This window comes from Sphaeramia orbicularis, chromosome 13, assembly GCF_902148855.1.
Source record: "Sphaeramia orbicularis chromosome 13, fSphaOr1.1, whole genome shotgun sequence".
In the NCBI taxonomy this organism is placed as follows: domain Eukaryota; kingdom Metazoa; phylum Chordata; class Actinopteri; order Kurtiformes; family Apogonidae; genus Sphaeramia; species Sphaeramia orbicularis.
The window spans coordinates 35,504,576-35,531,831 of NC_043969.1; the positions used below are offsets into that span (position 1 = coordinate 35,504,576).

At 38.4% G+C, this 27,256-nt stretch overlaps 1 protein-coding gene and 1 non-coding gene across 2 annotated transcripts in view; one reads left to right on the forward strand and one right to left on the reverse strand.

Annotated features, from left to right (window-relative positions):
- Positions 1–27,256, reverse strand: part of LOC115432007 (protocadherin-16-like) — a 107,271-nt gene that overhangs the window by 47,358 nt on the left and 32,657 nt on the right. The gene's annotated exons all lie outside the window — the stretch shown is intronic.
- On the forward strand, positions 11,234–11,306 carry trnaa-agc (transfer RNA alanine (anticodon AGC)). Its single transcript has one exon. It is a non-coding gene; the product is annotated as a tRNA-Ala (tRNA).

A 27,256-nucleotide genomic window follows, 5' to 3' on the forward strand; every position in this document is an offset into this window, starting at 1 on the left:
TGTTTTGAGGTATGATATTACAGGGTCTCGCAGACCAGCAAATGATCTTCAAATAAGCCACAAGCAGTAACCCACTCATTAAACAAGCAAGTTTAGCCAAAAGACAGGATTTTGTCTAATGCTTTAATACGTTAAGCTACAATTCTGCTGCGTTCACACTCTGTCATTTAAAAGTTGGAGTCGACGCTTCATTGGCTATACTGAAAATCCCATTTCCAGTCGTTCTGAGCGTTTCATTTTGTCTCAATTTGTGGCCGGTTGCTCTATGAGTGATGAAAACACAAGTATAAACCGAACACACTGCACTAGGCTAAACTGACCTCAGGAACACAGCAGAGAAACATCATCATTATAATTGAACGCATACATCATACGCATAGGAGGTGAATGGGTCACCATCTATCATCGCCTTATCTGCAGACACATTTAACGAGCTCAGCGTGAACTTTTGTGAGTTCGGTTTTGGTAGGACGTCGCTCCATCAAAACATACTGCGTCCAGCCGTGCTATGGTTAATCTCAAATCCTTTCTTGTGTGAGAACAGATAATAAGCTGCCAGCACATATTCATCATAATCAGTTTTTGTGCGGATACCATTCTCTGGAGAATCTCTTTTAATCAGACATACCTTCAGCTGTAAAGCCAAAAGATTTCTGCCTGCTGATGTCAACGTCTCGCTTACATGATCCATAGGCACATTCTGAACGCTTCTCATCTACATTCATGCTGATCCACGTAAACTCTAAAAGACTCAAAAGATCTTTTTCTTAACAAGTAAGAAACGAGTCTCGTACAGCAAGGTGTGTGACATTTTCCGATACAAATTATACGCTACGACACAGCGCTGCTTGTGGAACTAAATTGGTAGAAGTCGGTTTAGCCTTAAATAACAAACATGCAGAGATATGACCAAAGATGCATTAGTTATTCAAAAATCAATGCCGGGTTATAAAATGAATTGAACAGAATGAACTTACATCATATTTTATTCATGAGTAACTGTTTAAGAATGTTCTGTTTTCATTATTTACAGTGTTAATATCACAAGCTGCATTTGTATTCCGTGCTCTACACAGGAGCATGTCCAATTAACTCATAAAAGAAATACAACATACTGTAGTAATTAGGGTTGCGCACTACAAAGCTCTGCTGTGATTCGAATGAATAATTTATTAACTCAGAAATCTGAAAAACTATAATTCATTTTGTCTCTGATACGCATCTTATTATAGACAACCCAGACTACTCTCTTACGGTTTTATGTGCAGCGGAGACCTATAGAGTTGGAGAAACTTTTCTGACCAAAAGGTCGCAAGTTCATTTCCCCACACCACCACAGAAATTGTAAGCTGATGTTCTCTTAATCCCCAGGTGACTTACCTTGCTGCCACTGCTTCTAGTCTGCAGTGTGTGGTATGAGTGGCTAAAAGCAGAGGGTCAGTGTCAGTGCGTGTTGTGCATCCACATGTAAAATCCAGTCACGGGAAAAAAAAAAACGATTAGACCAACAAAAGTCATCAAAAACAATGGTTATGCAATCAAGTACTTACTCCTGTGTGAATCATGTAACTAAAACAGACAGAAAAGAAAACATGGAATGCCTAAAAGCACTGTTTTTGTCAGTACAATGCCATAGATATTGATGTAAGAACTGAGGTGATTTTGGTTATTATCAAGAAAACCATGAAAAATGGATTGATATCAGTTCTGAAATTAAACTATTATGAGCTATTTTTGTTATCATTACAGGGTGGGGAAGCAAAATTTACAATGAACATTTAGTTGTTGTTTCTCAGCAGGCACTACGTCAATTGTTTTGAAACCAAACATATAATGATGTCATAATCATACCTAACACTATTATCCATACCTTTTCAGAAACTTTTGCCCATATGAGTAATCAGGAAAGCAAACGTCAAAGAGTGTGTGATTTGCTGAATGCACTCGTCACACCAAAGGAGATTTCAAAAATAGTTGGAGTGTCCATAAAGACTGTTTATAATGTAAAGAAGAGAATGACTATGAGCAAAACTATTACGAGAAAGTCTGGAAGTGGAGGAAGCAACAAAAAACGTACCAAAGCTTTAATTAAAGTTCTCAAATCCAAAATCCTAAAGGATCCAACCAAATCCATGAGAAAAATGGCAATTGAACTTGAGGTAGACAAAAAGACTGTTAGAAATGCAGTAAAATATGATTTGAAGATTTAAATTCTCATGACTTCCAATAAACTAATTGGTCATACACTGTCTTTCAATCCCTGCCTCAAAATATTGTAAATTTTGCTTCCCCACCCTGTATATTTGTCCAAACAAATGCACCTTTAGTTGTACCAGACATTAAAATGAACAAGAAATTAAAGAACAAAGGGTGGTCTAATAATTCTTTCCGCGACTGTATATACTAACAAATAAAGATTCTTAACCAACAAAGTGGAAGTGCTGCTGGGTCTTCTTGGTGATTATCCACAGGTGCTGTTTTGAAACTTGTGGTGTGTCTTACTATTTGGAGTAAAAAAAAAAAAAAAAAAAAAAATCCACATTAACATGCAAGATTTCAAAAAATATTCCAAGGATTTGTGTAAAAATAAAATGCCTTTATTACTCCATGGCAATCATTTAAAATACAGCCAGCGCATTGCTACCTCTGGTCTTCATCAGGGCTTTTTTCACCAGTGAGTTATACACCGTCACACAATCACTTTAATGAACTTTTTTTGAAATCTTGCATGTTAATGTAGTTTTTTTTGACTTCAAATAATAAAGATTCTTCTTCTTAATGTGCCGTTAAGAAACCTATTACTCTGCATCAGGTCTGGTGTTTGGCAAATTCTATTGTTCAGCTGACCAAACTTTTCAAAGTCTTGCATATTAGTCTTTCAAACACGAACATAATCGTTAAACAAATGATCCCATTATAGCAGCGTTAGATGACATTACACAGGAACTGAATGGGTTAATGTATCATATCCTGCTGGGAGACCTGGAGTGGTAACCTTTGTGACTCTCTGTTGAGCGCTTTGACTCCAGACCCCTGTGACAATGGCAGAAAATAAATCAAAGTTTGATTTCTTAGGGGAGATTTATGGATAACTTTGGAATGCTTTGCAGGGTGTAAAGCTTGCTCGACCTGACAGACACACCAACTGTCAAAGGTCGTGATTCTTCTTCATCTGTCTGGCTAAAAAAGAGAAGAAGATGGTAAAAGTGTCAGTGTCTGTGAAAGGAAGCACAGAAAAGAAGAGGAAAAGACCTTTCATTTCTTTAAATGAATTGAAGTTACATCCAACAGTAAGTGTTATTTTTATCTTTAACAAAAAAAAAGCTAATGTTTACTTTTACAGCCCCATGTTATATCAATTTATTCCACCACAATGTGCAAAGAACTTACTAAGAACATTAAAAACACTTTTTCAGATCTCTCCTGATAGAGAACCCGCTTGCTGCTATTTACTGAGACAGCAGACTCTCTCCATACACAAACCAGACTTCCATTTGAGCAAACATGGGATTGTGAAGAAAGAGGATGTGGCTTCTCTCTTGCAGCTTCTGTGATAGTTATTTTTACAGCTTGAAAACATTCTCCCTGACATTCATGGACTTTGTGTTCCTCCTTTAGTTCCTATAACACACCCCGGAGCTAAATATGATCAAATTTATTTCCCTGGTACAGGTGTGCGCTCTTTCGCCTGCAGATTAGCCCTCATATATATGTGGTATTTCTATTAAAGGCATAAATGTGAACAGATTCAGACACCTGTTAGATGAAAAACGGCCTGAGCATGGAAGAAGCTGCTTTGTACTTCTGAGAAGCCTGCTCTTCAGCATAAAACTGTCAGTATATTTCAAGTGTGTCGAAGCTGAGGTGTATCCTCATTTAGAGATAAGAACAGTAATACTTCAGTATATATAGAACTAAGTGGGAGGAATGACATAGACCTTGACCAGATCAAAGACAGGTACAGTATATGCTGTTAAATGATGCAAGATACGAAGCAACTCAAGAATTACCATAGGGAGGATATGCTGTCTGGAAAAGCACATGGACCTGTGTCTTAAGTTTCTGTTTCTGAAATGGGAGAGGAGAAAAGATGAACACAGCAAGGTTGCCCAGGGGTCACTGGTTTCAGGGTCTGTATGTACTGGTGTGACTGCTAGAGCAGCTCTAAGACACCAGACGAAAGAAGTGCTGAAAAATTAACTAAATAAACAACCCAATGAAAATAAACAGCAGAGGGAGATTTTGTTTAGATGAAATAAAATATGTTTTTTTTTTTATCTGTGATGCAAGAAAAAAGTGTCTGATTTATTTTTTTTTTTTCCAGAATATTTTTATTGAGGTTTATAATCATGAAAGCACAGCATTCACTTCAGTCACAATTTACCCTCCTTTACCATACCATTTAATTAAAAACAAAAACAAAACAAATAAATTAATTAAAAATTATAATAATAACAGCATACAAAACATCAAACAGAGCTTCTCTTTTTTGACAGTGGTAGTTCAACTAAACAAAAATCAGAATCCACTGGAATCCTCCGAGTCCAGGGTATACAAGTGTACTTGTCCATATAAAACCAGGAACTGCAATGCATATCATGCAGTGTTTTTCAACCTTGGGGTTGGGACCCCATGTGGGGTCACCTGGAATTCATATGGGGTTGCCTGTCATTTCTAGTAATTGATAAAAAAAAAAAAAAGCAAGTAAATTACTAATAAAAATATATTTTTTAATTTTATTCAATATATATTTCATTCTAATTAAAACACCATGCACTTTTCCTAATGAAAGTCAAGTTCAAATAAAATGCAGGATATAATACCTGAGAGGGCATATCTTGATTGACCCGATCATATGACCACATGCGTTACTACACTTCAACCTGCCCGAACACAGACGAAACCGGACCAAACAGAGAATGGAACGATTTCTTCACCCACCTGGCCCCGCTAAGACATCTCCAAGAGAAAAATGTCTCAGTTTTGAATGTCTGGGGTCACCAGAGATTTGTGATGTTATAATGGGGTCACAAGCCAAAAAAGGTTGGAAACCACTGCTATAATGCTAACAGGTGACTGAATTGCCTATTAGGTCTAACTCTTTGACGTAGTTAATGAAGGGTCTCCAAATTTTTTCATATACTTGCTGTTTGGCTTTCTGAATGTAGGTTATTCTTTCTTTTCTTCTTTTTTTTTTACTAGCATTAAAGCCTCTATATCATTTTATTTGTGACTTTTCATCTCCACTTTTGTACCATGAGTAACAGCACCAACCAAACACCTCGGATGGGGATGAGTGTCTGTAATGTTAACATCATATGAATCAACTGTTCCATCCAAAAAAACAAGTAAATAAATGAATAAATCACACACCGCATTTCGTTGGACCACCTTTAGATTTGATTATAGGATGCACTCGCTGTGGCATTGTTTATGCCACATAGTACTTATGCAATGTCACAATAAGTGTCACAACACTTATTTTCATCCAGAGTCGCATTGTTTTTTACCAAGATTTTGTTGTGATGATGGGAAAGTCAGACCGCTGTGTAAAGTGGTCTTTGCGATGGTTAGGTCTGGACTTTGTGGTGGCCGACCCATGTGTGAAAATGATGTCTCATGTTGCCTGAACCACACAGCTATGATCCATTAATAGAGAAACCTGGTCATTCGATATATTCAGGTAGCAGCTGGCATCATTTCATGGACACATAGCGTTGCTCAACCTGCACCTGATCAACTGAATCAACCTAAGATCAAAACAGGCTTGTATTATAAGCACTAGGCATGATGGGTAATCACTTCATCCACTTCTCTGCTCACCATGATGCATCCATTAGGCTGGAACAGGTTCAATCTGGACTCATTAGAGTACATTACTTTTTCCACTGAAAGTCTAATGTTTATGTTCTCAACAAATTTACAGCTTTTCAAGAAATGAGAAGCTACACCTAGCATCAGTTAGGGTTAAAGAATTTATCTCCATCTGAAATATATTCATCACTGGAGGTATTATCCTGTGGAAGGCTCTTACCTATTTGCTCTGTTAAATCCAGATGAGTCGTTTGCACCATTTGTACCTTTTTTTTTTTTACCAACATTCTTTTTATTATTTTCACACATAACAAGAAAGCACAATTACATGTGTTGAACAAACACTGTAATACTGTGCAATATAAGTATGTGTGTGCAAAGAGTCTGAACTGTGGATTTTAATGAATGTGTTTAGTGACTCGCTGATTTTCTTGGATGTTCGTTTTTATTGATTGTTTGTTTTTATCAGATGTCTTATTTATTGCTATTCATCCTTTTATTTTGTGGCACTTATGAAGGTTAGCTCTACCCAGTTTCATTGTATATGTGTGTATTGTCTACTCAATTCAATTCTATTCTATTCTATTCTATTCTATTCTATTCTATTCTATTCTATTCTATTCTATTATATTATATTATATTATATTATATTCTTTAAATCAAAACAATCCCATTTCCACCCCCACCTGTATTTGTTTAATTTCTTGGTTGGTGATCAGGCTAGTAAGTCATATTCTATTTTATTTTAGATAAATAAAATAACTCATTAAAAAAGGACATTTCTGTTGACTTGAATACTGCAGACGGCTACTGTTTACATGTTATACTTCCGTCATATGTGTCGTGTCTGTTCTTATTATGTACGCAATGAAAGGAACCCAGATCTGATGAAAATTATATTGTTGATGTTTTATTGTATAAGTATTTTTCTCTAAAGGCTGAGTTGTACATAGCTCAGACAACCTTCTACCTACTCTTGGTGTTCCGATGTTTCTCCATGAGTGGGCTATTACTGCTTTTGTCAGTAATACACTTACATCTACAAAAATTTGTTGATTTTTTTTTTCTTTTTTTTTAATCTTTGAATTACAAGGATATAAACCCTTTGGCACCTTTGTACTTGAACGCTGTACGATAGACTATCCAAAGGGAGAGATCGAAGCAGCAGGCTCCAAATGATGTTGAACCCATTATTATTTCTTTAGAATGAGCCTTTGCAAAAGTATTCAGATCTTTTATTGAAGTTTTGATGCAAAATTGTTCTGGCTTAGAATTTTAATGATTTTTCCTGTGCCATTAAATAGTCAAACCCCTGGTTTGTGGGAAAAAAAATGAAAAAAAATCTTTAGGGAGTATTATTTTAGTATTGATGCCTTCAGTACTGTGAAATGAAAGTGAGAATTTCTCTAGAAGCGAAGCGCTGATTTGCAGGAGAAGATAAATGTGGCCCAGTTGAGCATAACAGTAGGAGATCAAATGTGCAGATGGAGTACATGGCACCCCCGCAGTGCTGATTAACCCTGCCTTATGACACAACAGTCTTCATGAAAACATTACAGTTAATCCCATGTGAAAGATCACATGTTGTAGAACACCCTCTGAAAACTATAGTCTCGAGTCTTCTTTCATGATTCTCCCTCCCCGTTTTAGTTTTCAGTAAAAATTCGTCACATTTGGTATGTGACAAAGAAAACCACAACAATTCACCCAGACTCTGCAGGTCATATTGTATTTGTACTGCTTTACTGGCAGCGTAGAAAAATTATGGTTTGAACTGTATTATGGTTTGAAAAACTGCTGATGTCCTCTCTTTATTGAAAGCACGATCGGAATAAAAAACCACATTAAAAAACTCCAACACCACTCAAGACAATCCATAATCATTATGTGACCACATGCTTATAGCTTAAGTCTGAGGTTCTTCTTTCACCATTCAAATGTGTCTTTCTGTTGGCCATAAAAATACACTGCAAATGGATCTACTTTTGATCTTATGTACTTATTTTTTACCTTTACATTCACTTTTTAATGTGCCTCAAGAATATATATCTGAAAGGTGTTAAGAGGGGAGCTTTGTGCAATGAGGCCAGAAACAAATTTAGCACCATTTTATATAAAAAAAAAAAAAAAGATAAAGATAAAGGGCAAAAACTGTGAGTAGAAGGTGTGGAAAAGTAAAGCTGAAGACTGAAAAAAAAAAAAACACTAATCCTCCTAACCCCAGTTCTCTGTTTCCTCCTCGGCTGAGGCCTTCCACGGCTCATTCAGCAACAACTATACAATGTTTTCCTTCCCTTTAACAGATTACATCAGCACACTAGCGCCTATTCCCTTCAACTGCAAACAGTTGCAGCATCTAACAAAAGTATCTTAAACCGGAGCTGCTGCAAGGAGCTCTGGCTTTCATAGATCAGCATGATGACACATGGCAGACCACAAAAAAAAAAAAAAAACCTGAGATAACACAGGTCATTGAAAAGCCATACTAAAAGAGGAATTATCCATTTGCATGTATTGTTGTACGGATGCATTGGAATTTCTCATTTGTGTTATGCTGAATCCACTAATCCAGAAGGACCACATACAAGGCTTGAAAACATTTCAATAAACGCCTGAATGTGGGGTAATGAGGGATTAGATGTGGCTTTCATAAAGCAAAGCAAAGGCTACGGAGGCTGCTTCAGTGTTAATAGCAGAAAAGGAAAATGGCACAAAGAAAACATATTGTAATCTAGAAAGCCAATGGCAAATAGGGACTGTGGATTATTGGTAAATCATGGGATCTCCTGAAACTTTGCAGCACTAGTATAACTTAAGCTCATTTGATGGGTTAAAAATTCAGATGTCACATGATAGATTCTTTGGGGGAGAAACTGGCTCTGAGTGTAGCGAAACGATAAGCAGATCAACCACTCCTTAAAGGGATTACATCTAATTTCAGGGGGCAAAGGCTTGTAACTAGTCAAAGTGCGAATACGAGTTACATAGTCGAGGTTGAACTGGATGATCTTTTCCTGCACATTACAGTATCTGTTGCTGCAGTCTTCTGAAATCCATCAGAGGCAATAGGTTTAAGATGAGGTGATAAAGAAACCAACTTTATTACCTCTGCCAAGTGTAACGGCGGAGGTTATGTTTTCATCGGTGTTTGTCTATCTGTCTGTTAGCAAGATAACTCAAAAAGTTATGAATGGATTTGGATGAAATTTTCAGGAAATGTTGATACTGGCACAAGTAATAAATGATTAAATTTTGGTTGTGATTGGGGGGGGGGGGACTGATCTATCTTGGCGGTTGTCTGAGCTCTCCGAGTGCTTTTCTAGTTCTATAGTAGTCTGTGTCTGTCTATTCATTTGTTCATTTCATCCGCCAAGGAACAGTGCAGGTTATGTTTTCATCAGAGTATGTCTGTTTGTCTGTTAGCAAGATCATTCAAAAAGTGATCGGGGGGGACAGGGGCAGATTTTTTGTTTGTTTGTCTGTTAGCAAGATAACTCAAAAAGTTCTGGAAGGATTTTGATGAGATTTTTTGGAAATATTGATACTGGCACAAGGAACAACTGATTGAATTTTGGTGGTGATCGGGGTGGAGGGGTGTTTTTTGTGTATCTGTTTGCAAGATAACTCAAAAAGTGATGAGGGGGTGGGAAGTTTTTGTTTGTTTGTTTGTTTGTTTGTTAGCAAGACAACTCAAAAAGTTATGGAAGGATTTTGATGAAATTTTTAGGAAATGTTGATACTGGCACAAGGAACAACTGATAAAATTTTGGTGGTGATTGGGGGGGTTGTTTTTTTGTGTATCTGTTCGCAAGATCACTCAAAAAGTGATGGGGGGGTGGGAAGTTTTTGCTTGTTTGTTTGTTAGCAAGATAAGTCAAAAAGTTTTGGAAGGATTTTGATTAATTTTTTTTTTTAGGAAATGTTGATACTGGCACAAGGAACAAATGATACAATTTTCGTAGTGATGGGGGGGTGGTTTTTTGTCTGTCTGTTAGCAAGATAACTCAAAAAGTGATGGGGGGGGTTGTTTGTTTGTCTGCTAGCAAGATAACTCAAAAGGTTATGGAAGGATTTTGATGAAATTTTTTGGAAATGTTGATACTGGCACAAGGAACAAATGATTAAATTTTGGTGGTGATCAGGCTGGGGGTGGGTGGGTGGGGAGACTGAGAGACTGATCTGCCTTGGCGGAGGTCTGCATTCTTAGAGTGCTTTTCTACTTTTACATGTGCTCATTCTGACCCAAAAATCTCAACTCTGTGAAAAAGCTTGAATTAGTTCTCAATAATTAATAGGCGATATCAGTACTCCTTTGCAGCATGTCCACACAATAATTCAGCGTGCCAACAAGCTGTCAAAGGCTGGTGGATGACTGCCTCTGAGCTCCACTGTACAGCTTTGTGGTGGTGAAACTGTTATTTCTTGCCAAACATTCACCTTAATGATCAAAGCCTCAGCTTTAGAGGTATTTTATTTTTTGTTCTGCACCTTGTGTGGCCCATGCGTAAAGGTTTAAAGGACAATAATGTTAGGAAACACACTTCACACACTTGAAATCCTCAGTCTGATTATTTCAAATTGACCTAAGATCTTGCACCTGATTAGAACTACAGTAAAACACCTCTTGTAGTGTTTGTAGACATTCCAGAAATCGCAGTATTAATGTAACTTCTCCACATTCACAGTGTCCAGTCTGATCACCTCAGAGCTGATAGGCAATTCATGCTGATGTTAGCAAAGAACAGAAACATCAAAGGAGTTATATACATGCAAATTTTCTAATCTTCTCAAATGTTTTTTTTTTTTTTTCTGTTCGTCATTCACGGTCTCTTAGATCACTGTCACCCCACAGACAATGACCGGGAGGGCGGAGAGGTGGCTATAAGCTTTCCCAGACCCGAGCTCAGACGAGGACTATGTGTTTATGAGGTGCTTTTGAGATGTGATGATGTCACACACCGGCTGTGAAAACATGTGAGACGGCCATTTCATTGACCCTAATGAGAATATTAGCAACGGACATGGAGGAGTTGAGGAACTGTGCTGAAGAAGCAAAGCAGTGTGGATCTGAGTGTGTGGCCTTTTATCACTAGTGTATCGAAGATGGACTGCACAAGAAACACAGCGCATGAAAACAGTATGCAAACATGTCAGACGATGACTATGCGCCAAACGGAACGCAAACTATTAACAGCAGGTTCAGACTGTTACTGTGCATAGGAAAAATTAGAGCATTTTTTCCAGAGTCAAAAGTATTTTCCTCAAAACGAATAAATTGGTCTCTATATTGAGTTTGGAGATTTCCACCCAAAGAGTAACTTTTACTCCTTTTACAGAGGGACCAAATGTTATTTGAGTAGAGTAAAATTTTCTTCAATTTGAGTAAATTTTACTTAGGCAAATTTCCTGTATACACAGAGGGGAATTAGCTCAAATGGTAGAGCGCTCGCTTAGCATGCGAGAGGTAGTGGGATCGATGCCCGCATTCTCCAGTGAATCCTTTAAAGCAGGGGGTGTCAAACTCTGGTCCTCAAGGGTTGGTATCCTGCATGTTTTAGATATTTCCCTCTTCCATCACACCAGGAAGCCATTCTATCATTATCAGGCTTCTGCAGAGCATGATGATGAGCTGATTATTAATTGAACCAGGTGTGATGGAAGAGGGAAATATCTAAAACATGCAGGATACCGGCCCTCGAGGACCGGAGTTTGACACCCGTGCTTTAAAGTATTACTACATGTAATAAATCAAACCTACTTATTTAGAACATGTCATCAATGTAAAATTACACAAGTTAATCCTAACATTCTTAATATTTGTATTAAACAGAGAAATGGATGTTTTACAGGGTGGGGAAGCAAAATTTACAATGAACATTTAGTTGTTTTTTCTCAGCAGGCCCTACGTCAATTGTTTTGAAACCAAACATATATTGATGTCATAATCATACCTAACACTATTATCCATACCTTTTCAGAAACTTTTGCCCATATGAGTAATCAGGAAAGCAAACGTCAAAGAGTGTGTGATTTGCTGAATGCACTCGTCACACCAAAGGAGATTTCAAAAATAGTTGGAGTGTCCATAAAGACTCTTTATAATGTAAAGAAGAGAATGACTATGAGCAAAACTATTATGAGAAAGTCTGGAAGATACTATTAAAGAAGAATGGGAGAAGCTGTCACCTGAATATTTGAGGAACACTTGCGCAAGTTTCAGGAAGCGTGTGAAGGCAGTTATTGAGAAGGAAGGAGGACACATAGAATAAAAACATTTTCTATTATGTAAATTTTCTTGTGGCAAATAAATTCTCATGACTTTCAATAAACTAATTGGTCATACACTGTCTTTCAATCCCTGCCTCAAAATATTGTAAATTTTGCTTCCCCACCCTGTATTTAATTGGGCAGCCATGGCTCAGGAGGTAGAGTGGGTTGTCCACTAACCAAAGGGTTGGCAGTTCAAATCCCTCTTTGTCCTAGTCATGTGTCATTGGGCAAGACACTTCACCCACCTTGCCTCCAGTGTCACTCACACTGGTGTATGAATGTTTGGTGGTGGTAGTCGGAGGGGCTGTTTATCACCACCAGAGTGTAAGAGTGAATGAATATTGATCAATAATGTAAAGCGCTTTGAGTGCCTTAGAAAGCGCTATAGAAATGTAATCCATTATTATTAAATACCTCCACCAAGGAACAGCGGAGGTAATGTTTTCATCTGGGTTTGTCTGTTTATCCATCTGTCTGTTAGCAAGGTAACTCAAAAAAGCTATGGACGGATTTTGATGAAATTTTCAGGAAATGTTGATACTGGCACAAGGAACAAATGATTAAATTTTAGTGGTGATCGGGGGGCTGATCTGCCTTGGCGGAGGTGTGCGCTCTCTGAGTGCTTTTCTAGTTAGTATATGTGACCTTGAGAAACTTCAGAACTTCTGAAAAGCGACTCTTAAGTTAATTTCTACATTAATCGAATGTGTTATCCCCACTGATGTATTTTGCACATCTTCACTGAATACTTTTAAGTAACCAGAAGGAAAAGAAACTTTTACATTTTTTGCTTATTCATTCATTCATTCATTCAAGGATCTGGATGTAATCAAAGGATTAAAGAAATATCTTGTAACCTTGGATGAAAAACTGGAAAATTTCACTTTTCTACCAAAAGATTGAGGATTTTTATAAGACCCACTTCATCACAGGAAGAAAATAACTATATTTGCAGAAAAAAAAAGTTATTTCAATTAGAAAAGATCACATTTGATAAAAAAGAAAGCTGCTGCAACTTAAAAATGTGTACAGCCACACAGCACCAACTAAATTCATGCGCTAAGACTATTATATGCTCGAATTTGTCAATTTATTGTTGAGTGAACTCGGCAAAGACACACTATTTGCCTCTTGTATCTATGATGTAATATTTCATTTGGTGAGAGTTTACCTTTCACTCCAGTAAAAGCACAAAACTGCATACGTAGTGACTCAGATCTATGTTTACCCTGGATTCAATAAGAAAAACAGAGTACGAAATGTTTCACCAGGTCATAATTTAGGTGTGGGCTGATGTTTCGTCTCGCTAATAGTTGATGTTAAAATAGCAAATGGAGGAGGTAACCCCGAGGCCACGCTAAGAAAAGTGACCTCAGTCTAGAACATGTAGTATCTGTCACATCTATAACAGCACAGCACGGCACATGTTGGATATACAGCAGATACACAGTGGGTACATGTATTTATTTTAGGATTTTCTACATCAGACAGCATGGAGGGTACCAAGTCAGTGATCATACATAGATATAGTTTACATTCACCGGCAATATTTAGGTTTGCTCTATTTAGAATTCAGTGAACAAGGCACATTAACTGCGACAATTGTTTATCCTGGAGTGACTTTGACACATCAGTGGGAACAAACGGCATCAAATTCACTTTGATCCTTCAGATTCATAGCTCAGACTCTTAAGCCCTGCTGAGAAGTGTTTTTCTTTACATAAACAGAAGCAGGGGAATAACATAATCATTGCAGTGCATATCTATGATTTAGTTCCTGCACAAATCAAACAAAAACAAACTGAGATAAAATTATTTTGTCATTATTAAGCCTACTATAACTATATCCTTCTTTCTACAAGTATTGAATTGTGTATAGTTGCACTATTTAAGGTCCTTTTATGCTTACTTGGCATCTACATTATACATATTTCAAAGATGTTTCCCATATTCATATTTTAGACTGTGACACTTCTAATATACAGGCTGTATAAAAAAAAAAAAAAACTATACATTTTGGAAAATGACCCCCAGTATTGGATTTGATAATTTTTGGAATTTTCTTTTATGGACGTCGGTAGGTAGGGGATTGGTGGATATTTGTCCAAATTTACAGACCCAGGTTGTCATGCATGAGTGAGCAGGGGCCAATTGTGCCATCCAAGTTAAAACTGGTTTGTGCAAAGTAGTGGTGGGATTTAAATCCAATCAAAGGTCATGGGAGGGGACAATGGGCATCCATTCTTGTTTTCCACAAAATTGCCAGGTTACAGCATTAACACTTTAGCCACCATGTCAATTTCATTTCTTTACCCATGGCAGCTGTTCCTGCCTTTCAAAGTGAATTCAACTTGTTTAGGCCTGAAAATGTCACGGAGGACAGGACAAGTTAGGGTTAGGGTTAGGCAAGGGCGTAGAATTTCGTAGGGAGGCTAGGGACACGTCCCTACCAATATCCATCCACCACTGTGTAGTCACTATCAATCCAACTGCTGTCCGTAGTGTTTAGCCAATGATTATGGCACTCAAAGGGTTAATAGTCGGTCTCTGCTACAAGTCCCGCCTCTAACGTAAATGTCACTCTCCGATTGGCTCTTTGGTTTTGCTACCATACATGTGATTGGCCGTCCCCACTATCACTCCATCTACTTGTAAAAGGAACCTGCTAGTTGGACCGCCAATGTAAGTTTTCAATATGTTTGGATTTGTTCTACCTGGGTCGCATCAGCAAGACGGATTTTAATATTAGTGGTGTCATTTACATGTACATTTGTACATGTGTCTGTTTGCATGCGTGCGCATGCCCGTGCGTGTGTGCTCAGTAATTAGGATGTAAAGGATGTCAAAGAAAAGAAGACTGGACTTCAGACACTTCTTTAGGAGTCAAAGTGTAAGTTAGTTCAAGGGTACAGAACTGTAGAGGCTCAACACAGATATTGAATAAAAGACACTACTTAATACCAAACACTTTTTAAAAGTTCCTTTACTTATTATTTTAATGCATTTCTATGGAAGAGCTACTGTTTAAAAAACACACATAAAGAAAATTTGTGGAGAAAATACAACAAAACCTCAGATTCTAAATGTGATTCTAGATATGATTTTATCCATATTTTGGGGAATAAATTACATGTAATAATTGAAACTAAAAACCTTTTTTTGCTTAGACAATAACTGTACCATCAAACTCTATGATCACTGTATCCCATAATCTGTTCATATGTCATGCATCAACATATTTTTGTCAGGTGACAGACAGTAGAGAGGCAAGAGGAGGTAGAGGAGGAGAAGCTGTAAATTCACAGGTGCGGTTAAATAATAATGGACATGTTAATCATGAGAATAACATTGCATTATATTCTTGTATTGTCCTTGGATATTCAGATATGCATTATGAACATGTCAATTACTGAATTTTTTTTCTGACTATGATTGTTTGCTTGTTTGATCAGCTCCACATGACGTGAAATTATGATTGCAAATGCAAAGAAATATCAACTTTCAGGAGTGCTGCCTTGGAGCACTTTTGCGTCCCCATCAATGTCAAAATCAAACCTACTGCCATGGGTAAAGAAAAGAAATTGACATGGTGACCAAAGTGTTACTGCTGTAACCTGTATTATTATCACAAAGACTATGTGCCACAGTAATACAAAACGCCGCTGACACAGGTCAATGGCTATACACCCTCATTGTAGCCCTTATAATTTTCTTATGGGTACGTTTTCAGCTTTTTGAAGGTTTTTCATAGAGCAGCACAATCCAACTCGTCAATTTCACCCTTCATTCACACCTTTTAATGCTGACACAATCTGCGTAGGTGCTTTAAAAGCAAATCTGTCTATACTAATGCACCTCTGTGAATGTGGAGGAGCATGAGTCACTAATTACCCACAATTCTTACATTAGACGTTTGATTATGCACAGACCCTAACAGCTATATTACCGCTTTTAATCCACATCTAGTTTTCCTTGTACTATCTCTGAATGTCAAGTTCATGCCCTTAAATGTAAAGCCACAATCCTCTGGACTCTAGGGTCGTTTCTTTCTTTCACATTTTTATGTCAAACATTTTTCAATGATGGGTCATCGCTGAGCTCTGTATGTTATTCCCACCCAAAGTGTGGTGTGAGTTAAGAATGGCCAACAGGGGAATAAACCTATTTACTACTTCCATCTTGATAGTGTTGGACACAGACAGCAGAGATCCTGTAGTAAAAAATGAATGTTTTCACACCTTGTCTAAGTTTAATATTCATACCGAAGCGTATGGGAAGAGAAACTCCTTTCCACTGTCCTGTGTCATGGAAACAACCAAAGTGCTGATCTCATCAAACTCAACTCTACTTTAACTATGAACTTATGCAAATTATGACGCATGTAAGAAAGTCCGCTGTGCTCTGGTGATCCGGTTAAAAGGCCCCAGGCACAACCCTGGAACCACACACTTTGGGACCATATGTTCTCATAAGAGTTTCCCCACAACAGACCCCTTTACTTTGGGGATTAGGACTTTTTCTATCACAGAAGTCTACTGGAGGGAAACCAGAAAAGGAATAGAACTCCTTGCCAATCTAATCAAAGGGGAAATTAAAGACTAGTCCTGTTTTTATGCAGACTTATTGTAAAGTCAGATAAAGAGGACCAAACAATGGAAGCAAGATGCTGATTTTCCCACATATTGTTAGAATTTTCTCTCAAAAGGTAAAATTTAGGTTTTACGATTGGAAACACACACACCCCGCCATCAAATTTAAATCCTTCACACACACGCAAACATCGTATAAAAACCTTTTTGCACCCAGAGAACAAAAAATGCACTTGTATGGGCAGGCTTCCCAGGATCCACGTTTGTATAGAGCGAGTAGATCATTTGTCTTTGGCCTGTTCTTCACTTTCCTAAAGCGAGAAGCACAACTATATGTAGCTGTGGACTCGACACCAAGCCCAAAGCAAATGCAGTGAAAGGCCCCCAGAGTAGCCCAAATTAAATCAAGAAGGGGAACTAATTACTTTTATTTGTCATTGTGTAAATTGCACTGCTCCGTGATCACAACACAGTAAAGCCGTTCCTCTATCCGCTTGCAGTTCCCCTACTTAAGTTTTCATTTTTGTTCCCAACAGCAAAAAGCAAACAAATGCATCGATTTCTAGAAATTGAAGTGAATTAATTTTGAGGCCACAGCCAATGAAATGACCAAACCAAATCCCATATGCAAAAAACACGTGCAGTTTATTGCCGTGAATGCTTTGAAAACCCTGTGATTCTAAATCTCTTAAAGCCATTGAGAAACTTGAAACCATGGCCACTTGTGGGGGGAGAAGAATAACAAAAGGCCTTGGTGGAAAAGCATGGAGAAGAAAGAGGTGCTTTTCATGCTTTACCAAATTTTAGATGAGATTTAGAAACATCAAAGAGGAACATGAAATACATGAATACAAATTTAGAGCCATTAGAAGTCTTATACACAGAGACCATGCTAACATTTAGGAGTAAACCCCTTATGTAAGGCTTTCCGGTATGAAGTCTATTGATTCAAGAAGCTTAAGGAAAGAGAGTTTATGTCATTTTCACTATGTACTCTGAATTCTTACTTCTGCCAGTTTATAGTACATGGTTAAGCCTTAAAGATCTAGAACTATTTTTATACCAACCTCCATGTTTAACCTTTCATAGGTGATTTATCACCATTTATCATATATTTTCCCCTGCATTTTGCATTTTTCAGTGAAATTTAGGTATTTTCCTGTATTTACTTTGCTGATTATATACAGGGTGGGGAAGCAAAATTTACAATATTTTGAGGCAGGGATTGAAAGACAGTGTATGACCAATTAGTTTACTGAAAGTCATGAGAATTTATTTGCCACAAGAAAATTTACATAATAGAAAATGTTTTTATTCTATGTGTCCTCCTTCCTTCTCAATAACTGCCTTCACACACTTCCTGAAACTTGCGCAAGTGTTCCTCAGGTGACATCTTCTCCCATTCTTCTTTAATAGTATCTTCCAGACTTTCTCGTAATAGTTTTGCTCATAGTCATTCTCTTCTTTCCATTATAAACAGTCTTTATGGACACTCCAACTATTTTTGAAATCTCCTTTGGTGTGACGAGTGCATTCAGCAAATCACACACTCTTTGACGTTTGCTTTCCTGATTACTCATATGGGCAAAAGTTTCTGAAAAGGTATGGATAATAGTGTTAGGTATGATTACGATATCAATATATGTTTGGTTTCAAAACAATTGACGTAGTGCCTGCTGAGAAAAACAACTAAATGTTGATTGTAAATTTTGCTTCCCCACCCTTTATATATACACGTTCATAAAGGCTTAGAGTAAATTCAAAGGTTTTTACATCAAAAAAGGAAAAACTGAAAGAAAGAAGGCAAAATATATTGTTAACTGAACATAAATGACCATCTACAACCACTGTCATTTGTCAAATGGCATGGCTGTTATTTGTGAAACACTAGCCACTTTAACACAGAGATCCTGGAAAAAAGCTGAGGTAGTGCTTCCACCTTTTTGCCATCATTGACGATTTCCACAGCCAAGCCAAAGGAGTAACAGAGGTGAGACAGGCTGAATTTTTTCACAGCGGACCTGCGTTCTGGAATCAAAGGGGCGGGGATGCAACGCAGTGTATAGTGTGATGTATGAATTGTGCGTCGGAAATACCTCGAGCATAGCAGTGTTGCTAACCTCTCCAGAGTCGGCCTTTCACCATTCCAAAAATGTTAGCATGGATAGAGTCCTCCACCCAAAGTGAAAACCCAGTTCGGCATCTTTCTGTTCACGTTGATATGCTTGCTTACCATGCTCATTTTTAAATCCCTTCAGCGCGGGGGGATACGTCATCAAAACATCACACCTTGGTTGCGGAACAAAAGGTGTTCCTTTTACATAGTTTTCCGGGAATCATGATTCCACCTTTCTGTTACTACCTCTAGAGGTGTTACGGAGCCGTGACAGAGGTAGGACCAAATGATCCCACCATTTTGTTTACACAAACGTTGTTCCGCAATAAAGGTGAAATATTCCTGTAACAGAAGTGCTGTGTGAAAGGGGCTATTGTTGCGCCATTTCCATGTTCACTACTGAGCCTCTGAACATCCAAAAAACAAACATGTGATGCCTCTAAAAAATAGATCATCTACATTTTACCCAAATTATTTAAACATATCAATATGATTAGTGGTTCAAAGGTTTAAAGAAAATCATTACGCCTCACCAAAATAAAAACACTTCCTGTTCTGGTAAATTACACTGAGCTATCTTTTTAAAGGGCGACACGGTGGTGTAGTGGTTAGCACTCATGCCTCACAGCAAGAAGGTCCTGGGTTCGATTCCAACACCAGTCGACGGGGGGTGGGACCTTTCTGTGTGTTCTCCCCGTGTCTGCGTGGGTTCTCTCCGGGTACTCCGGCTTCCTCCCACCATCCAAAGACATGCACTAATAGGTTAATTGGTTAATCTAAATTGCCCATAGGTGTGAATGTGAGAGTGATTGTTTGTCTCTATATGTTCAGCCCTGCGATGAACTGGCGACTTGTCCAGGGTGTACCCCGCCTTCGCCCCTATGTAGCTGGGATAGGCTCCAAGCGACCCCCGTGACCCTAGTGAGGATAAAGCGGGTTCAGAAAATGAATGAATGAATAGTGGTTCAAAAGCAATTAAACGTTTTAGATCAGTAGATGCTTTTGGTCGCTGGTGACTGTTTAGGTCCTTTTAGGGTTAAATTAATATGCATTTGTTAAGTTAGTGACCACAAAGATACAGCATAAGGATCTTCTTGCTATTCCCAAGCCATTATACCAGTCAAAGCAGTGTTTGGTCTAGTGCCTGAGGACTAAAATAAACTTTCCAGTCATATAATAGTACTTTTGTTAAGTCCATTGGGTGCACAAGACTCACCATGGCGTGCACAAGCTGCAGATACAAAGCACACCACTGTCTCAGGTGCATCTTCATTGACATGTGCCATTGGAAGCATTTAGTTAGTGTTAGTAGGTGTTAGCATTGATTGAAATAAGAGGCTGAGGGGAAAGAACAAGTGTGGGTGACAGAGAGCCTGTATGTGGAGGAACACTGTTCAGAAACGTATGCTTAGGAATTTACTGTGTTGAATTTACTGCCTCAAATTAATTCTAATCAAAATGAATCAAACAGCAGCAGGTTGACTAATTTGGGTGCAAACATAATGTGGTTGTCAAGGGAACTGATACGCAATGTTATTTTAACATCTTCATTGGCAGCCCACGGAGCCGTCTGCTTTGACTGATCCTGCTGAGATAATAGGAAGAAGTCTTTGATTTGAGGTAATTCCAGGTAATAGTTTCCAGAGAGAGCCATTCAGCAGTGTGGAATGCAAAGTAATCTGGTCACATTGGTTCTGCTGAACCTCTCAGAAGACCCCGCGGGGTCATCACCCTCATAATACCAGCCCACATTTACATCCCCCCTTCAATAGAAAGTTAAAGAAAGAGGAGTGAAAGGATGATGGAAAGAGGGAAGGACTCACACATCATCAAGTGAACCATAGCTACTGTTCACATGTGCAATGAATGCATGAAACAGTGCCATAATCCACAGGTGTGAGCTGCTGGCTGACTAAATGGAAATGAGGGTTAAATCACTGGACAGAACTTCGGATGTGGTGGTAAAAAAAACAAAAAAAACAAACGTGAATGACAAGAAAATAAAGGAGTGATTTGCTAATATTAATATAAATCAGGTTAATTCAGTCATTCATTACATGAATCTGAACTGAAACACTACTGTTAGAATTTCTTCAACTGCAAAGCAAAGTGAAACAACACCTCAGCTGCCAAGGCACTTCTGTAGTTGTCTAAGCCAACAAATTAAGAACGCCTGGCGTACTTTGTGAAATCCTGTTAAGGATACTGTTGATGGGCAAGGACTCTGTCACTGTGCAGACAATGGCTTCACTCTCTGTTCCCGGGTCATTTTCATTAATTAACCAACGTGGCGCTCAAAAGCTAATCCAATCACACAGCAGTCTTTTCTCACGGTTCCAGGCCTGGCTTCTGGATGACTCTGGTGGACCTGCTACTTGACACCACAAGCGACACAACAATGTGCACTGCCAGAGCAAGGACAGAGGACGGAGTTCTGGAAAGAATGGAGGAGGCAACGGAAATAACAAACCACCCATACACAAACCAACAAAGCCAACAATCAACAGTCGCATAAATACACTGCAGCAAGCGTCATGCTTCATGGCACCGACTCCGGACAAAAGGACGAAAGAACAAAAACCCGCTCTCTAAATAGCCACTGTATCGTCGCCAGTAGTGCAGCTGCGAAAAGTCAATAAATTCACAGATCCAAGCTTGTTTCAAAGATCTAATCAGTTTTACTCCAGCTTTTTTGACCTCTGTCTACCCCCATTTTTCTGGTAGAGTCATTTGGACATCCAGGCATCCCTTTGGGTCAGTCAATATGTTTGCCATCCTCTCTTACAGCACAGTGACTTCCTCTGCTCTGAACAAATGCTCTGCATGGCCTTGCTTAAAACCACAGCCGTATGTCAATGGAGTTCCCAAATGGTCACCCGGCTGAAAATTCACATTTTAGAAGATGTTCATCACCCATTTGAGAATTCATATTTTTAAAAGATGCTCATATAGTTTAATACCTTTTTAAGCAACATATTTTTTTCATTATTAATATTAGGTTGTTGTTTTTTTTTGTTTTTTTTTCTTTTTGGCTTACTGATTACTGCGGTTTGTGTTGTAAGCTTTGCCAGACAAGGTGGTATAACAGTGACATTTAGGTGCACCTGTGTTCTTTATTTCCTCTGACTTACAGAATATATAGCCTCAGTCTGTCAGGCTTTTAGTGGTTTATGTTTTGAAACCTACGCTTCAGTTCTGTGTGATGTTATGTGCCAATAGACCATACACTACATATCCCTTCAGACGGAAAGCTGTGGGCCTCCTTCTGGACTAATGGATAAAACAGATCAGACCAGACGTGGTTAAGAGCAGCTGAGGCAGAACACTTGGAGAAAGTCCTTTTCAGTGTTGTATTTATACTAAATCAATTAAGACTCCTAAAAAACATTTTTGGAGAGTTAGCAAGTCTTTTGATTTACCAATATTCCAGACAGTGTGAGATCGCAAAGCCTGTTTTGACCATTGTATGAACCCTAAACTCTGTCCCAGCCCACCCTGATGATCTAAGACGACACATGAAAAGAACACCACATTTGACTTTTACACTGGCTATTCCAGGGTTATTTCATGTCCAAGTCTTTCACATTAGGTGTATTTCTTTTGCCGGTCAAGCTTCTCCTGTCACCCTTACTGAAGTTGAAGTCATACAACTCACTGTTCTCAAAAATCAATTAAAAACAGCTGCAAGAGACGAGCTCCTGCGCCGAATTCTGTTTATACAGCAGTGTTATAATAAGTTCAGCATGAAAATGAACATTTCTAATGAAATCAATTGATTTAACATTTGTAATAATGTTTTCTGTGAGTCCATCATTCATGTGGAATCTTGATTTCGATGACAGCAGTGATGAAGGATGCATTTGTTCTCAATCAGAGGAACAACTGCACGACTAACTGGGGGTCCCACGGACGTTGTCAACAAAAGGGAGATCTACCATTTAACTGCCCTATTTATACAACTGTCAGCTTCAGATTAGTGCAGCTGACAGAAGACATGCCGGTGTTGATGGAATTCGTGCTAAAGCTGGCAACTGAAGGGTACCACTCTCGCTTGGTCCTGGTCATGGATACCCCCACCTGGGTATTGTGCAATTCTGGCCTCAGACAGCTGCCTAGAGAAACCACACAGCCAACACGAATCAGTAGGCCACTAGAGGTGTACATGATTGCCCACAACATTTTCTTTCTTACTACTTTGAAAATAAAAGGGAAAAAAATTGGGTGTGGATTAGATTTCATATTATGGGAAAAGGGATTGGGTATACCTTCACCTCAGAAAAAAACAAGCACTCATTCATGCCAGCAACTAAAATTGTAGTCCTTAGTTTCCGTGCTATGGATTCGATGCCTTGGCAAGAAATTTGGGTCGTCCCCGATCTTTGCTGAGAACAAATTAGGGAGTCTAATTTCCCTCTAGTGAAGCATTGCCTCATGCCTTGTCCAAGAAAATGTTTAGTTTATTGTTATAAATGGATCCTTAATTTTTCCCAGAAAAGAAAATCTGCCTCTCTATCTGATGAGCTCAAGGAACAAGGAAAGGTAATTGAGCTTCAGGATAGGGAGGTAAACTCTAGTGGCATGGAATATGAGAAACTGCACAAAACACAACTGAAACCAATTACAATTAATACCACAGAAATTTAGTGTTGAAAAAAATATCATATCTTACCAAGACACCCTCCCACCCGCCCTTGAATCAGACTCCACAGTATTCCTGCGCTCTGCTTTGTGCATCCTGCAGATAAGAATAACTGTATGCATACCTCACTGCTGCTCACTGCATAAAGAGGAATGATACTACCAGTCTGGCATAGATGATGTGTAATTACAAATGGGATAAAATGTAGATTTTAACCTTCTACGAGGATACAGTACAATGACTGAGCAGAATAAAGACAGGAATGTGCAGAAGCTCAGACAGCAGCATCCCTCCGTTTTTGGCTACTGGCACTGCGGGGCAATCTTGAAAAAATATTGTTCTCCAGTCTAGCCAGGCTTCAGCAGACTGCTGGACTAACTCAATGTGACATGCACTGCTAATGCCAAAAAGCAGAAAGGCCCACCCTTAACACACAAATGCAAAGAACTCTCTCTCTCTCTCAGACAAATGCACACAAGAAACCTAAAGAGCAGGAGAGCAAGCCCAGTGTTGACGGAGTCACATGGGACTCTGCAGGAACACAGAGGTGAGGGGGTGACAGACCTTCCCCTCTCTGTTACCTCCCAGAGGAGTCCTGCTCTCCTTCCATTTCACAAACAACCTAAGGATCGTCAGGCAGGATGCGGGAAGTGGAGGAGCCGTGGAGAAGGCAAGCTTGCTCAACAGAAGAACACATAAGCTCGAGTCTGGCAGGAGACCAGGCTTATGTCTGAATCTGACCAAGTGACCCCTGACTACAGGGAAAGAGCGAGAAAATCTCTAAGTGCGTTTGGATCACTGAAAATGGAGTTGTAATGCTGAATGGTGGTTGAACATTTGCTGTGTAGTTAGGGTGCACTTAACAGAGTTCACAAACCTTTATCTCCCCCAGGCTCTTCAATTAAATTTGAATTTCATGGACAATTTTTCTTAAATTCAGCCATGGATAAAGTAAATTATACAAACACAGTTTTATTATTACTTGACTCTGAACAGTAAACAAATGACTGCCAAAGAGCAGCCATGTGCAGACATTGTACCTGCTGTTCCATGAAGGTTTTTCTTCCTGCAACAAGTATGCGCCTTACTTAAAAAGGGTATGCACCATTCAGTTGTATAAATGTCACCTAATACACAAGCCTATTTTATAGAACAACATGTTACATATAATTAACAAGTATCCTATCCTTTTTCTGAAAACACTGAGATCTCTACGGTGCAATAATGAAAGCGGCAGCGCCTATAGCGCAGTCTCAAAGGGCTCAGGAGATACAAGGGGGTTATGTGATACCCAATCAGAGCGAAGCCATAACACACATGCTTGTAGAGAAAGATGAGAAGCAGCTGCTTACTGCTGGCTACTTGCTGGGCCTCACTTCACCCTGGTAAAACGACTCACAGTTATGTAAATGGCAAAACAAAAAGGACTGTGGGGTCAATAAGTTTTATTGGCTTAAAGTGCAGTCAACTTAACTTCTTCTGAGTTTTCTGTGTCAATACACAGAGACAGGAAACTGAAAAATAAGATTTAAAAAAAGTGTCCTACAAAAAATGATCATCCTCTATCATATTTTACATAGGAAGTGTGTTTTACTTTAGATTTTTTTATGTTCATTGCTTGACTTTTCAAGCATTAATGAAACTGGACTGTAACTGAAACTGGTTAAAAGATTTATTTAACCTTAATCAATGCAAGTTCCACAAAGTAATATGAAAAAAATTAGAATAATTTCCATTTGTCTGTTTTGCTAAAGGTTTGTCTTTAGTATTATCTTTATGAGAGGTTCACTTTCGCCCTGCAGCCTTCAGTACTCCACAGGAGATACTCAATAATACCCAGAAACTGTGAGCCGGCTTCAGTTTCCAACAGCGGGGATATTCAAGATTTTCTTCTTGTCTCCCTCTGTCTTTTTCCTTCTTGTTGTCTTCAATCTTCTCTTTCACTTTGTATCCCAACATTATCTTTTACATATGCAATTCCATCTGTTCTCTTGCCATAAGTGAATGGAGTGATAGGCCCATTCACTTTTTTTGCCTGACTCATTTTAACTGGCTTTATTTAGACACCTCTCATTTCCTTTCCTGAGTCTAGTGAGGGCAGACATCCTGCAACCCCGTAATCCCGTAACGCAGCCCTTCATTGACCTTCATAAAGGGACAAACGGCAGCGTTGACCATGTGCCCGATGCTCTAGGCAGGAGTAAGAAGGCTGCAAGCTCCTGAACGGCTTTTCATCTGTTTAGACAGACAGTTAATATTACCATTTATCCCAGGTCTTATTCCTTAAAGTTGAGCGGATATGATTTGTTTTATGTGTAGGAGAAAGCTAAAGGCTGGCCTGTCCTTCTTTGACCTGCTGTCTCAACAGGCTCAAGACAATCTGAACTGAGAAGTATGGAACTAGTTAGCCGGTGTAGGTGAATATCACTCTGCAATGTGATGACTTTGGGAGGAATTCATAAAAAAGGAAATGCGGTCTACACTCCTGAAGGAATACATATGGTGCGTATAATCTGGCAACAATCACTTACATTGCATGCACACAGCACCTATTTTCTGTGTTTGTGTTGGACTTTATGCAATCTGCAGCTCATTTTCCACATCAAAACCCAAACGCACTGCGGTGACAGTCTCATGAAACATGAAAGCAACATAAATTAAAACCAATCTGTTGTGTGTGAATGAAATCATCACATTTAACTGTAATCTCACTGTTATTTTAAGAGCAATGAGCAGGCAGCAACTTTAAAAAGAGAAAATGTGTTTTGTTTAATGCTAAGTGTTCATCTTAAAATAAATAAGGAGAATTTCCTTATTTTTCTTGCTTCCAAAAAGCAATTACACATAGATTAAGTTTATTAAACTGGTATTTTCCATGTTAAAAGAACATTATGGCTCTTTGCGTTTACACTCCTTTTCACATTTTGTTGCCACACATGACATTGGCTGATGGATTGGGCTTTTTGGTGGCTGACACCGTGCACAGAGAGATTGCTACCAGATGAAAAGGTCTTAGAGTGCAAAGCAGGCGGTTTTGAATAAAGCTATAACTCTACACTCTCCCAGGAGTGTTATCAAGGACCACAATAAATTAAAAAAAAAAAAAAAAAACTCTGGTGAGACAAGGGCAGAAAAGAAACTTAATTTGCTCCAAATGGTTCCGTAATGACACGTTTAATAGAAAAAACAATTAATGTTGAAAAATGGCATTTAAAGCTTTTAGAGATTATACTTTTTCAGAGACAAATAAAAAACTCAATATAGTTGAAGCATTGCGGAGATTATTTGAAGCACTGTTTCGGTCTTTTTTATTGGGTTACATATAGGAGTGTAAGAAAATATCGGCTCTGCGATATATCGCGATATTTCATTTTACAATACTGTATCGATATTAAAAAGTACTGTATCGATATTTTTAGGTATTTTTTCAAATGCAGATATTGTGGAGGTTCAATTTAGTTTTTTGGTTTTCTTGTTTGTTTATATTTTATTTATTATTATTTAACACTCTTTTATTAAATGATGTTAGTTCCTTTGTTGGGATTGCACAAAAATAATGTTATGATATTAGTTATGAACTAATAGAATATGAACATTTGAGCAGGATCTTAGTCTGTAATGTCTGTAAAACACAATTTAAGTTTTAACACAGGAATATTTTGTGATATAGCATTAGATCCTGTTCTGATCAAATAAAAATGTGTTTAGTATTTGTGCATATTTCTGGTGTAATTCAATTCTTCCAGGAAATAATCTTTTTAAATAGAAACAAAACCAATAAAAAATCACCTTTTTAACACTATCATGCTATATCTTGATATATCGTAT